Below are 14772 nucleotides of genomic sequence, written 5' to 3' on the forward strand. Positions count from 1 at the left end.
ACTTGACCCATCTTTACACAAAACAGCATAAAAAACACTAAACACAAACAGAAACCGCCAAAATTAACTAGCATCTACTCACTACTGTGTGTGAATGCTATATGAGCATAGAATTCCACTCGCAAGGAAGAAGTACAAAAAACACCACCAGATATAGCAATATCACTAACTTCTGTAGCGATCTAGTGAGGAAAAGGTTAATTAAAGAATGGAAACCTATATTCGGGATATAATCCTTAGCAGCGAAAATGGGACTCAAACGAATTAACTCGGGTTAAAAAATTTTGACACAAATTAGCAACCAGAGTTAACTCGGGTTAATCAGGGAAGTGGTTAAGAAATATACGCGATATTGTGATTTACGAATACGTTTTTTCCCCCCCTACATCTGTATAAGAAAGGGAATGTAACATGTTCAATAAATGAAAACCCGGGCTCTTATTTTATTTGTACCACTGCCACGCCAGTACTAGCCTCCCAGGTCAAATCAGACGCGCACGTGGATACACGACGCCGGCGCAGACGCCACGTACTCCGACAAGGCGAGGACAGTAGCGATCCGCCAACTCGCCGAGATGGAGCGCCTATGTAACCGACTGACCGCTTGACACAAGGCCTCCAGTTCTGCCAAGAGTAAGTACCAACTTCAGAAACGACAATTTCTATTCATAAGCCTGACTTGTAAACTAGTGCACTAGATTTAATGCTTCAGGCTACTAAAAGAGAGAGAATATAAAAGAGATAGTTTTAACGCATATTGTACGTGGCAGCAAATTGTGGCTCTGGCGAGTGGAGAAATATTTATTGGTTAAAAAATGCACTATTACAAGTGGAGGTATTAGAAGTAGCCTATAATTTTTATGGGGCATCGCTCACAATTTTATTGTGTAGTACCTGTTGGAAACTTTTTTGTTAGTAACTCAGCTATATCACTCATGATAAAATAAAAACCTAAAAATAATTTTAAAATTCTAAAAATAAACAAAAAATCTAATAAAACAATGACTCTTCGTTATTAAACATTTAGTAGCATCACTATAAGTGAAATGTTTTCATTACCAGTAAAAGAGAAGCAGTGTCAGCATCTTTTACTCATAACAGCGAAGTGCATAACCCTCCAGTATTCGCGTGGCATACATTTGTAATCCACTGTTGTTTATTGCCATCACATCTCCGCTTTCAATGCTGATAGCGTGAAATTTTCAGTACTTTCCTGTTACAGTTTAGTCTTGATGTTGGAGTGTTTGGATGTAATTGTGACTTTTTTCCATATATTAATATGTATGTTCTTAGAGTGGATTACAGGATAGAATATAAGAGCATATTTTTCGATTTCCTTATTAAAATTTGATTTATTCCTGTAAGCCGGTCATCAGACATTTTCATACGTATTTTCTATTGTAGCAGTGGTTATTTAAAAGGCATATGACTCGGTAAAGAGAGAAATTTTATATGATATTCTTATTGAATTTTGTATTCCCAAGAAACTAGTTCGATTAATTAAAATGTGTCTCAGTGAAACTACAGCAGAGTCCGTATAAGTCAGTTTCTGTCAGATGCGTTTCCAATTCACTGTGGGCTAAAGCAAGGAAATGCACTATCACCTTTACTTTTTAACTTTGCTCTAGAGTATGTCATTAGGAAAGTCCAGGATAACAGAGAGGGTTTGGAATTGAGCGGGCTACATCAGCTTCTTGTCTATGCAGATGACGTGAATATGTTAGGAGAAAATCCACAAACGATTAGGGAAAGCACTGGAATTTTACTTGAAGCAAGTAAAGAGATAGGTTTGGAAATAAATTCCGAAAAGTGTGTGATTATGTCTCGTGACGAGAATATTGTACGAAATGGAAATATAAAAATTGGAAATTTATCTTTTGAAGAGGTGGAAAAATTCAAATACCTGGGAGCAACAGTAACAAATATAAATGATACTCGGGAGGAAATTAAACATAGAATAAATATGGGAAATGCCTGTTATTATTCGGTTGAGAAGCTTATATCATCCAGTCTGCTGTGAAAAAATCTGAAATTAGAATTTATAAAACATTTATATTACCGGTTATTCTGTATGGTTGTGAGACTTGGACTCTCACTTTGAGAGAGGAACATAGATTAAGGGTGTTTGAGAATAAGGTGCTTAGGAAAATATTTGGGGCTAAGAGGGATAAAGTTACAGGAGAATGGAGAAAGTTACACAACGCAGAACTGCACGCATTGCATTCTTCACCTGACATAATTAGGAATATTAAATCCAGACGTTTGAGATGGGCAGGGCATGTAGCACGTATGGGCGAATCTAGAATTGCATACAGAGTGTTAGTTAGGAGACCGGAGGGAAAAAGACCTTTGGGAAGGCCGAGACGTAGATGGGAAGATAATATTAAAATGGATTTGAGGGAGGTGGGATATGATTGTAGGGACTGGATTAATCTTGCTCAGGATAGGGATCAATGGCGGGCATATGTGAGGGCGGCAATGAACCTCCGGGTTCCTTAAAAGCCAGTAAGTAAGTAAGCAAGCAAGTAAATAAGTAAGTAAGTAAGCAGTGGTTATTTTATCCTACAGTATAAATGATTACGTGGACATATTTGATAATACAGAACAATGACTTATTCTTATATAAAACACAAATGTTCTTGAGCTCAATAATGACTTAAATTTTAGGAGTAGCAAATATTAACCCTAGAGTTTGGTAGTTTGGTTTATAATAATAACTAACAAATAAGTCTATATAGTAATAACAATGGAGTTACATTCTTTGCATCATAATACTGCTCATTATACTATATTGACATCACTGATTTAAATATTAAATTTCAAATATAGTTATACTCTTATATCACACACAGCTTAATAGATTCAGTAAAGTAATGTTACTATTATCCTACATGTTGTAAAATTACATGCAAAAGAATATAATTATTATTAAGAATAGATTTACAAATGTAATCCGCGCGAATGCTGGTTACAAATTATAACGCGAGCACTGAATGGTTCAAAGCTCATAGTGCTAACATTCAAAATTATTTTCGGAGCCACAGATATTAGTCCTAGACTTGAGAAAATAATTTGGTTGCCAATCACCCTGCGTCTTCACGGAGTAGACCTCAATGTGTTTTCGAAACTTTGATACTTTTTACTTCCTAATTATATTAAGTGGAGATAAAGTATGAATCGGTTATTTGAGAAACCACACAAGTCCATTTTTAGTCAAAACGAGTTTACTGTATTTCTGATATTAACACATGCATTTACATGTTTGCAGTATAAAGTAAGGTAGACATGTCCACCTCAGTTTAAATGATCTGTCTTGACAGTATTTCCCGTAAGAGGATGAAATCACAAGATTTTATGAAGATATATTTTTCTGGCCTGGTCATAACAGAGATTGCGCACCTGATGAGCTGCAGTGTGGAACTTCAATAAGATATGTTTTCTTTTTAAAACGTTTTAGAATGTTCTTTTCAAAACGTTTTAGAATTTTCTTTTCACATGTAATATGAAGGAAAAAATACATTATGTACTAAATTTGAACTTCAATAGCTTTCGTTCTCATTAACTTACGTACAAACTGAATATAAATTGTAATTTCTTACTGAAAACATTTTTTATATTTGAGAAACAACACATGTCCACGAACTTTAGGGCACTTTGGCGCTCTAAAATATAATTAAACGTTTATTTAAGATATTTAAAAATATTGCAATTCATATGAAAAAGTCACTCTAACAGGATGAGAAAGTACATCCAATATTTATAAGCTGCATGCAGTTTTCTCAAGTCTTATAGCTAAGGACATGTGTGGTTTCTCAAATAACCGATTCATATGTTCTCAGCATCCCTGATGCCAAAGTCATTGATTTGAAATGAGTGCTGGAGCATGAAATGAAATCCTCCGACTTCATATAAGACTTCAGTACTTCAAAATTATATGGTTTGCAAATTGATATTCGATGCATAGTGGTTTTTTCCTATCATTTAGCCAAATAAAAATATGACAGGGGATTTGAAGAAATCTCTGTCATTATATGTGACATCTATACAGGAATTAGGATAAATAAATACAATTTGCTATAAAGTGTGAGTATATCTAATGAAAACAATGAAATAAGCTATGAATAACGGTTAATCCAATAATAATAATAATAATAATAATAATAATAATAATAATAATAATAATAATGCATTATAACAGAAAATAATCTATTATTAAAGAATAAGTAAAGAACTCTTTTTTGAGCCACAGACAATTATTAACTAGTAGGTCTATACTGTAATTCTGTCATCGATTTGCAAAAGGGGACACGTCCAAAATGACAAAGCGTTGGGAAATCGTAAAAGAAAAACCATAGCAGACTTAAAAAATTAAAATTTTCATAGATCCTGAATGTATGTATCCATAGTGATCTAATTAGAAACAATATATATATATATATATATATATATATATATAAATATTTTAATTTAACTTAGTTATAATTTTTGCGATTTTCCAACACTTTGTCATTTTGGACATGTCACAAGAGAATATGTAAGCACAAGAATTTATGTAAGCACAAGAGAATATTCCGAAAATATTGATATTATTATTATTTATCCATCTCTATGTGAGTAATGCCAACACTGCACGGTCTGTATCGCGTCTATGTGAAAGCACAACTAAATATCAGTTCTTTTAAATATGTTGCAAACCTCCTCCATGGATTATAATGAACTCTTCCAAGTAGGTTATGCCTCAGCGTGGAAGGAGACCGATGTATCAAATTTAAGAGGTCATTCTACATGTTAAATATAACATAATTTTTATTACACTCTTTCTTCGATGAAGCACCGTGAAGCAGGAAAAAAATACTCTTCGCCCATTGTTTGCAGAGCTCTGTTACTGTTGTGATGAAGTTAATATGAAGTTTTTATCTTGGAGTGCCTTGTAGGTAGGTAAGTAAAATACCTGCAATAAGTACTTTAACAACTAAGGGCTGCCAACACTAAATGTATTGATCAATCGGGAAATATAAGTTGATAGTACAGAATGATGATGAAATGAAACAAACTAAACTAAGAGACCAACACGTCTCGTAATCTTGTCTGAATATCTGTGTGTTTCCCAGCTCACATTATGGAGTTTTATGCCTTGGCGTAACTGACGTCATTGTGACCCTTATAATGTGTACACGTATGATAGGTCACAGAATATTCTGGCATAGTGTAACTCATGATGTGACTTGGTTTTGGACTGACTAGCGCTCATATCAATAATACACAGACTCATAAGTAAATACATTGGCGCCCGTCCGTCTACGTTACAGACGCGGCTGTGGAATAATTAATTTCAATTGAAGAGTCCACTGCAAGAATGATGGATGTCATTTGGAATACATTTTTCAGGAGAAGCAATTGAAAGTTTTAAATACTTATGGCCGGTTTTTCCAAGCATTGTTAGAACACTTAACGACTGTTAAACCCTCAACAGTCAGTTAAATACAGTTTTTTCATGTTTTCAACACCAGTTTGGCTTAACAGATTCTTAACTGTTTGTTAACTTTAAATGTAGGATTTCAGGAAATTAACAGACGTTATAGTTAAGTGTTGGTTATCTTAAACAAAATTATGTTGAAAAAATGGAAAACACATTAACAAAGCGTTAAAAATAAACAGACTGTTAATTTAACATTCGTTAAGCAAAATTAAACATTAGGCCTATTTGGACAAACTGGCCATTAATGCTCAAAGCTTAACTGTGATTTTCCGATCATTACTGGACAACGACTATCAGTGTTAATGCCATATAACTCTCTATGTACATTCTATACGTCTTAAGCTATGCATTGACAGTCTTGGTTCATTTTCGGCAAGAAAGTGACATCCATCATTCTTGCAGTGGACTCTTCAATTATAATAGTAATATTATCACCCTTAATATTAATGATAATTTCCTTAGAGTAAGTGGATACTTATCACACTGCAATGGTCCGAGAGAAATGCCTGATTACTACACAAGCCGATAGGTAAAAATAATCTGAATAGTTAGTGTCTCGAGTTTTTTTTTTTTTTTTTTGCAAATTAAATTGTTTAGACATGAACTTAAATTGAGGAATTGCGAAAATCTATGCCTTGGTCCGAGGCTTCGATCCCCTCTGCAGATCTCTGAGTAGTCTAGAAATAATCACCATTGCCAACTACCGATCTTTGGACAAATCACGACGAACACCCACTACGCGGAAGGTAGATCCGACACCGGACAAAAACAAGTGGATTGCCTGTTTTTCAAAATAAGGATACTAATGAAAGGGAGATTGTGAAGAAAGATAGTGGCTTGGAGAAGGGGAAAAGGCAGAACGCCGAGAAAAACACTTAATCATGGCTTTGTTCACTATACCACCACAACAGTCATGTTTAGTCAATATTTCATTAGGTATATGTAAGCTCGTTAATATGCAAGATAATGATTTCATATAGGCCTAAGTATTGCTATTAGTATCACTACTGTTGTTAATGTTTGACTGTATATTTCACTTCTGGTGGAGTGAAGAGAAGACCTCGTAAATAAATAAACAAACAAAACAAACATAAACAAGTAAATAAGCAGTCTAATAAATAAATAAAAATAAAACTGCACCATCGTCGTGATTTAAACTGCAGTCCTTGATCGTAAGTCTGCGCACTGCCAGCTGAGATATGCAGGCGCTTAAATTGTTGGAGATAAATCTTAGAAATTCATAAAATTAATCGCTAAGTATTTTACATTAACTTCCTCGTTAATTAGACCCCTACGGTTTTACAACCAACACCACCACCATAATCACCATCGTTGTCGTCGTCATCATGTAAACTCAAACTTTACTTCCATATGAGTGAACTATTACCTACGCTGAACTCCAACTGGACGCATTCTCACCCACACCAGCTGACTGTGCTAAACTTCGCTGTGTACCCAGATTTCTTACAGGTTACTCGATCTGTCCCCAAGGGAGCCGTCACCGCACTTGACTGAGAGGGATTTCATAACGATTCAAGATTTTTACATAAAAAGGAAACCTTCCACAACATCAGGTAGAAACCTCCTTTGAAAACATATACGAAGGTAAATACTGTGAAGGAAAAGTGAGCTATGAGAAGTTGGTTACCAATATAAACTGTGACACACAGAAAACTGATTTGGAAATTAGCGGAAAATGTAACAGTTTATTGCTAATTGAGTGATGTTTGTACTTGATGCTAGAGAGGACATATCTTGCACTACAATGAAGGAAAACTGATGCAGGTATAGGCTATTGCATTATATTTGGAAGGATGGCCACTACGACCCTGGCCTGATCTGGACTCGAACCCTGATCGCATACGTGATAGGCCGAATGTCTGATCATGGGTAAGACTGATGCAACTTTTAAGTAAGAATTTAAGTATTGTGAACCTTTTAGTGCTCTCGTTGATAATAATTCGTCAGGATTCTTTCTATTTCGTTTATATGACGTCATTCCATTTTCGACCAATGAAGTCTAATGAAATTTTGAATTCCAACCAATCACAGTCAGGCATCGCGATAATTTTCGCAGCTAGATTTATCGCTGCACGCATTGTATTCTTCACCTGACATAATTAGGAACATTAAATCCAGACGTTTGAGGTGGGCAGGGCATGTAGCACGTATGGGCGAATACAGAAATGCATATAGAGTGTTAGTTCGGAGGGAAAAAGATTTTTAAAGATCTTAGACGTAGATGGGAGGATAATATTAAAATGGATTTGAGTGAGGTGGGATATGGTTATAGAGTCTGGATTAATCTTGCTCAGGATAGGGACCAATGGCGGGCTTATGTCAGGGCGACAATGAACCTCCGGGTTCCTTAAAAGCCAGTAAGTAAGTAAATAAGGTTTATCGCTATCAATTTATCGCATGGTCGTTCTTTTGTTTAGTCAGTGTCGCCAACTGTTTCCCCGTAAATCGATGAGCATGAATTCATTAATATGTATCTACACGGTTAAACTTTTCTTTCAACTTTACGCATTCAAGCAATGAGTGCAATATTGATATTTAATATTAATGAATATATTTACGCAAGGAAGACGACGTTCAAAACGGCTCACCATGTAGACACAAAATCTTCATGCATCTTAATTGAACGTACGTTTTAAACTTGATTCTTTCAATATTCTTCCCAGAGTGCATGCATACGCGCATGGAAAATTGAACTGTGTAGATGCAGCTTTAGTTCCTTTACACACTACAGCGAGAATGTGTCTGTCGAACTATGGAAAATGCTTTCCTGTAGTACGGAGTAACGGTCGAAATAAGGCACAGCTGACATTGGTCCCGCTCCCACAGGTAACCTAACATAATTGTAGCCTATAAAATTTGTATTACGTGAATGAAATTAAACAATTAATAGAAAGTCAGATGTTCAAATTTATGTAACATCAGCGCATATGTAGTGTATAATGTAACGATGAAGTGTTAAATAAAGTGCGAAATCTTACTTCCACATCTACATCTTCATCTTCTAATTCCATGTCCATTTTAGGCTATCTGAAGAAAATTACACTCCTTCATTCAGATTTGATAACTGCTTTTTCAGCAATTCATTTAATTAATGTATTAATCAGGTTACTTGCAATTATATTATAAAATGTTTAAATTAAATTATGATTTCAGCAGATAATGAAAATGTATTTCTGTTATAATAATAAAAGAAAAGCGCAGTACATGTAATTAACATTGTTAAACCTGTATTTCGCTTTTCGCAATTGGCATTACTGAATAACATATAATTTCTTTATTGCAGTAATCGATATCCATCTATTTGAAATTCACAATGTCTCAATAGGTTAAGTATTCGTAAATATACAACTATTAATATTTTGTGAATTTTAGGGATATATTATTTACATTTTTATTTTATTCACGAAGTAGTCCTAATAAATGTCACTCAGAAATCTCAGACCTCTCGTGACATTACCACAGATAAAATTATAATCAAATAAAGGTTTAAAGATCTTTTTGGAAGCTGTCTGTTGTTTCTATAGGCAGCTTGTTTTTAATTGACCTCTCCTTTATAGTAATTACTCGTGTGAATGAAGATTTTGAAGGATTATCTTTTTAGGATATTTTTGTGTCTATCGACCTAATAGTAGACGAACATATGGCAGATCTGTGTCGAGACAATACCCTGTAGAAGACATCACATTGATAATGGATAAACATACCGTAGGCAATGCAACGTTAAAGCTGCACGCCCTATTCACGGCGCACAGAGCGATCAGTGAATATCGTAATACAGTTTATTAAAACTCAATCCAGCAATAATTAAAAACCGACCTAGTTTAATCCCACTCGATCAGTTATTAATTATATTACAGTGAATTCCAACTCGGAAACTTATGACGTCGGACAGCGCTTCCCCAATCGGCAGAGGCATAAAATATCCATTAGAGCACTCGAGGGACAGTAATCTCTATTCCGAAGATCATGTGTGCATAAATGTAAAATTAATATAAATCGCGACCAGTAAATGTCAAAACATTTTTTTTTTCAAACTAACAAACAAAATTCCGGTATCGATAGGCCTATTCCCATTAAATGGGTTACTGTATTAGTTCTATTGCAGTGATTTCCAACCGCCAACTTATAACGTAGTAGCACTTTACCCTGTCGAAGAGAGGCATAAAATTATTAAACATCAGAGTATCCACGGCAAATTATGCACAGTATGAAACACGTGCACATTGTTCAAATCTGTGCATTACAGTAGCTGTTGTCAGTGGAGATGTAAACACAGTCAGAGGTAGAAAAGTGTTATACAAATTGAAATGTTAAAATGTTATGTTTCATTTAACGACGTTTACAACTGCCGAGGTTATATCAGCGTCGCCGGTGTGTCGGAATTTTGTCCCGCAGGAGTTTGTTTACATGCCAGTAAATCTACTGACAAGAGCCTGTCGCATTTAAGCACACTTAAATATGCAGATTGAATGCTGTAACACTATTGTAGAACGTCTGACTTCGGGGACGAAAAGTCTACTGCAAATATGATCCTAAATTGTGGACACAATTCCTTTATCATAGACCAGGGATGGGCATAAATAAGGGAGGTTAATGTGATCCAGTTCACCCCTTCCAGAACGGACGTGATTTTGCATCACATGAACTTGACTTTTCTTCCGTTGAGGGCTGTGCAGAAGTATTGCGGCATACCATTACATTAAGCATTTCAAATCAAGTCAAATACAGTATGTAATTATAAACATTCATGTGGTCACTATTTATTTATTTATTTATTTCTACTGGCAGACTTAAGATCATAAAGCCATATGGATATGACTTAGCACTCAATGTAATATAATCACTTATATCGCCTATACTGTTTGGTCAGGACGAGTCTGTATTAGGATGAATAGCCTACTATTACTACATAAACGTCAATCAGTTACGAGATGATAGGCTGTTAGACGTGTACACGCAATATTTTCCATCAAGTTTACTTACTTATTTACTTAGTGGCTTTTAAGGAATCCGGAGGTTCATTGCCGCCCTCAAATAAGCCCGCCATTGGTCCCTATCCTGAGCAAGATTAATCCAGTCTCTATCATCATATCCCACCTCCCTCAAATCCATTTTAATATTATCCTCCCATCTACGTCTCGGCCTTCCCAAAGGTCTTTTCTTCCCTCCGGTCTCATAACTAACACTCTGTATGCTATTCTAGATTCGCCCATACGTGCTACATGCCCTGCCCATCTCAAACGTCTGGATTTAATATTCCTAATTATGTCAGGTGAAGAATGCAATGCGTGCAGTTCTGCGTTGTGTAACTTTCTCCATTCTCCTGTAACTTCATCCCTCTTAGCCCCAAATATTTTCCTAAGCACCTTATTCTCAAATACCCTTAATCTATGTTCCTCTCTCAAAGTGAGAGTCCAAGTCTCACAACCATACAGAATAACCGGTAATATAAATGTTTTATAAATTCTAATTTCAGATTTTTTCACAGCAGACTGGATGATATAAGCTTCTCAACCGAATAATAACATGCATTTCCCATATTTATTCTGTGTTTAATTTCCTCCCGAGTATCATTTATATTTGTTACTGTTGTTCCCAGGTATTTGAATTTTTCCACCTATTCAAAGGATACATTTCATATTTTTATATTTCCATTTCGTACAATATTCTCGTCACGAGACATAATCATACACTTTTCAGGATTTACTTCCAAACCTATCTCTTTACTTGCTTCAAGTAAAATTCCCGTATTTTATCTAATCGCTTGTGGATTTTCTCCTAACATATTCACATCATCCGCATAGACAAGAAGCTGATGTAACCCGTTCAATTCCAAACCCTCTCTGTTATCCTGGACTTTCCTAATGGCATACTCTAGAGCAAAGTTAAAAAGTAAAGGTGATAGTGCATCTCCTTGCTTTAGCCCACAGTGAACTGGAAACGCATCTGACAGAAACTGACCTATACAGACTCTGCTGTACGTTTCACTGAGACACAGTTTAATTAATCTAACTAGTTTCTTGGGAATACCAAATTCAATAAGAATATCATATAAAACTTCTCTCTTAACCGAGTCATATGCCTTTTTGAAATCTATGAATAACTGATGCACTGTACCCTTATAGTCCCATTTTTTCTCCATTATCTGTCGAATAAAAATATCTGATCAATAGTCGATCTATTACGCCTGAAACCACACTGATGATCCCAATAATTTCATCTACATATGGAGTTAATATTCTCAAAAGAATATTGGACAAAATTTTTACGACGTCAACAAAAGTGATATTCCTCGAAAGTTACTACAGTTAGTCTTGTTCCCTTTCTTAAATATGGGTACGATTATGGACTCCTTCCATTGTTCTGGTACAATTTCCTTTTCCCAAATAGCAAGTACAAGCTTATAAATTTCGTTAGATAATGCGCTTCTACTCTCTTGTATTAATTCTGCTGGAATTTGATCGATACCTGGAGACTTATAATTTTTCAGACTTTCTATCGCAATTTCGACTTCAGAAAGTGTTGGTTCGGGTATAAATGGCTCAGCAGTTGTATTTCAATTTCGTCCCGATCATTTCTGCTTGACATGTATATTTAGTAGTTGCCCAAAATAGTTTTTCTATCTATTCAGGATTGAATGAGAATCTCCAAGCAAGTCACCATTCTCATCCTTGATCACGTTTACCCTTGCCTGATATCCATTCTTAAATTCCTTTATGCCCTTATACAATCTCTAATGTTTTTATTTTTTAGTATTTGTTTCTACCTCATTCAGTTTTTCCTTCAAGTAATCTCTCTTTTTTATTCCTAAGTGTACGATTTACTTCTCGTCTTTTATTGAAATAATTATCTCTATTCGCCTCAACTGAATCCTGTAAGAATTTCAATTTTGCCTGTTTCTTTCTTTCTACTACCATGCAACAATCTTCATCAAACCACGGTTTCTTTTTCTTACTTTCATAATAACCTACGCTCTGCTCAGCTGCAATTTGGATATTATCTCGGATATTTTCCAACACGCTATTAACATCTTACTCTTCCTCAACTTCGTAGGAACTTGCTAATATGGTAAACCTATTTTAAATTTCGAGCTGATAATGTTGCTTAGTTTCCTCGTCCTTTAATTTCGGAATATTGAATCTTCTAATATTAATTTGTTGCTCTACTCGTTTGGCTACTAATAGTCTTTCTCTTAGTTCTCCAATTACCAAATAATAGTCAGAATTATAGTCTGCCCCCCTGAAGGTTCGAATGTTTACTATACTAGTATGTCTTCTTTTCTCTATCAAGATGTGATCTACCTGGTTATGTGTCAATCCATCTGGAGAAGTCCAAGTATAGTTATGTATATCTTTATGGGGGAATGTTGTTCTTTTGACAATTAAATTTTTGATGTGGCAAAGTAGACTAACCTAACTCCATTATCATTACTGGTTACGTGTAGGCTCTCTTTTCCAATAGTCGGTTTAAAAATATCCTCCCGTCCTACTTTAGCATTGAAATCTCCCAATAAAATTTTCATGTGATATCTAGGTAACTTATCAAAAGTGTGTTCCAAACCCTCGCAGAAGCTATCCTTTATATGGTCGTCTTTCTCGTCTATAGGGGCGTGAGCATTTATAACTGCGATATCGCACCATCTACCATTCAGTACTAAATACGATAACCTATCACTGATAAATTCGGCCTTTTTACTGCTGATTTTTATTCTTTTATGAACAAAGAATCCTGTTCCTAATTGGTGATTATTGTTTCCTATCCCATAATACAAATAATCTCCTAATTGTGATATGCCATTCCGATCTAACCTAACCTCTTGTATTCCCAAAAAGTCTATTCTATATCTAGCTAGTTCTTTTGCTATTAGTGTTACCTCTCCTGTTCTATATAGACTTGTAATATTCCAAGTACCAAATCTCATAACCTTATTCCTTTGCTCTGGTCGTGCCAGATAATCAGTCTGATTCCGAGACTTATTTTGAGGTTTCGTAACAAGCTGTTTTTTTTTACGGTGATGGGTTGTAAGCCCTTCGCCCAACCTCCAAGCTGGAGGACCACTCATCATCGGCTGTCCGCGATTGCTTATTCAATATATTCACAGCTACCCTCCATATCTGTAGGCAGTCTCCTCGATCCGCAACCTGAGGACGCGCCTTGCCGTGGTGATAGGGACCCACAATCAGGGCCGCTGACAGGATTTATGGGCCCCTGTGCAATATTGTGCTCGGGCTACATTGAAAAAAAAATTTAAAATGACAAGTTACCAATTATTCTGACCATAATAATTATTTGCAAAATAAATAAAACATAACGCCATACACAAATACGAGTCTAAAAATATACACTTTTGTTACATTGAAAACTTTTAGCAAAACTTCACATTAGCACAATATATTATATTCATCACGCTTCTTTTTCAGTAGGCCTACATAGTAGAAACTTTCGCCTTTTCATTGTCGTTTGTTTCGTTTCGTCTCCATAAAACACTATTCTTAAACATCTGTAATTTCTGACTTGTAGGCCAACATCAACAAACAACTCTCATTGACTTCATTGATGCAAAATCATCAATTATATCATCAAAATTTTAAAGACCTAGCAAGATCGCTCTCCAGACTAAGGAGGCCAAGGTTACTCAGTCTTTCTTGACACATTGTTAATCTGAATACATTTTTATTTCCTTCGTGTTTGAAGTTGGTGTGAAATTGAGCATTGCTAGTGAAGGTGCAGAAAATAAACCAATCTCAAGACTGTCTGTTCAGATTGTCAAAAATGAAGACAGTTCATATGTCTTAGAAGTGAATACTAATGGTTATGGCTGTCTAGAAAAAATTCTGATAACAGTAGTATTGAACTAGAACAAACAAACAATATTAAAAATGATGTGTTAATATGTGCAAATGAAACAAATTTACCCACACCAGTTCCTAACTCTGAGTCATGGCAAGTAGCATGCGACCTTGGAAAATTAAAAAGTGGCAGACAAATTGTGTCATTGAATCTGTTGTTCGAAAAAGTACTCCCAACCTGCCTAATAACCTTCTAAGTGACGGAACAATAGCTTTTCCAGTATTATTTTCAAAACTCAAGAATGGAGAATGTGCTCCAAGAGACTGGCTAGTGTGGACTGAAACAAATCAGTCACTGTACTATTTTCCCCGATTTGTTTCACTCCACACTAGCCAGTCTCTGGGAAGATATTCTCCATTCTTCAGTTTTGAAAATACTGAAGTACTGTTTTTGGAAAGGCTCTTGTTTTCGAACAACACATT

At 35.4% G+C, this 14772-nt stretch overlaps 1 protein-coding gene across 2 annotated transcripts in view; it reads left to right on the forward strand.

Moving 5' to 3' along the window:
- The first annotated feature begins 536 nt into the window (after positions 1 to 536).
- LOC138697127 (probable G-protein coupled receptor B0563.6) overlaps positions 537 to 14772 on the forward strand; it is a 47905-nt gene continuing 33669 nt past the window's right edge. The window contains exon 1 of one of the 2 annotated variants that reach the window (XM_069822712.1): positions 537 to 633. The gene's annotated coding sequence lies outside the window, so the exon portion shown is untranslated. The remainder of the gene's footprint in view (positions 634 to 14772) is intronic. The other variant, XM_069822713.1, reaches the window with a different exon arrangement.

The sequence above is a fragment of the Periplaneta americana genome, chromosome 3 (assembly GCF_040183065.1).
Source record: "Periplaneta americana isolate PAMFEO1 chromosome 3, P.americana_PAMFEO1_priV1, whole genome shotgun sequence".
Classification (NCBI taxonomy): Eukaryota; Metazoa; Arthropoda; class Insecta; order Blattodea; family Blattidae; genus Periplaneta; species Periplaneta americana.